Consider the following 1,020-nt stretch of genomic DNA (forward strand, 5'->3'; position numbering starts at 1 on the left):
TTGGAACTACTTCCTTCATGGGCCTTCAAACACTTACTGTTTTCTTATGTCTTATAATATCTATTTCACATATTCATTCCAGCTTTAATTATTTTCTTGGTAGGAAAGAAAAATAGCAGTCAGAATAGCTAGAAGTAGGGGTGCCTGGGTGGCTCAGTTGGTTAAGTGACCAACCTCGGCTCAGGTCATGATCTCATGGTTTGTGAGTTCGAGCCCCGCATCGGGCTCTGTGCTGACAGCTCAGAGCCTGGAACCTGCGTCTGATTCTGTGTCTCCCTCTCTCTCTGCCCCTCCCCCACTCATGCTCTGTCTCTGTCTCAGAAATAAACATAAAATTTTTAAAAAAAGAATAGCTAGAAGTAGAAGTCCGCTGCTCCTTTTGTTTTTAATTTAAATTTTTTAAACATTTATGTATTTTTGAGAGAGAGAGAGAGAGCAAGTGAGGGAAGGGGCAGAGAGAGAGTGGGACATAGAATCCAAAGCAGGCTGCAAGGTTTGAGCTGTCAGCACAGAGCCCTATGCAGGGCTTGAACTCACGAGCTTGGAGAGATCGTGAGGTGAGTCAAAGTCAGAGGCTTAACCGACTGAGCCACCCAGGCACCCCTTGTTTTTAATTTAAAATATAAACAGTGCTTGCATCCTCAGCACATATACTAAAATTGGAATGATACAAAGATTAGCATGGCCCCTGACCAAGGATCACATGCAAATTCATGAAGCCTTCCCTATTTTTAAAATAAATAAACAAGCTTTTGTGATATAAACAGTGAGAGGCACCTGGGTGGCTCCATTGGTTAATCTTCGGATTTTTTAATTTGACTCAGGTCATGATCTCAAGGTCGTGAGATCAAGCTTGGGCTGTTGGGCTCTGTGCTAGGCATGGAGCCCTCTTGGGATTCTCTCTCTCTCTCTCTCTCTCTCTCTCTCTTTCTGCCCCTTTCCTCTGCTCATAGTATCTGTCTCTGTGTCTCTTTAATAAAGGAAGGAAGGAAGGAAGGAAGGAAGGAAGGGTAATGTAAA

General features: G+C 43.4%; 1 non-coding gene across 1 annotated transcript; it reads left to right on the plus strand.

The window, feature by feature from the left end:
• The first annotated feature begins 629 nt into the window (after positions 1 to 629).
• LOC111556381 lies at positions 630 to 733 on the plus strand. Its single transcript, XR_002735866.2, has one exon. It is a non-coding gene; the product is annotated as a U6 spliceosomal RNA (small nuclear RNA).
• Positions 734 to 1,020: the final 287 nt, after the last annotated feature.

This window comes from Felis catus, chromosome C2 (assembly GCF_018350175.1).
Source record: "Felis catus isolate Fca126 chromosome C2, F.catus_Fca126_mat1.0, whole genome shotgun sequence".
Lineage (NCBI taxonomy): Eukaryota > Metazoa > Chordata > Mammalia > Carnivora > Felidae > Felis > Felis catus.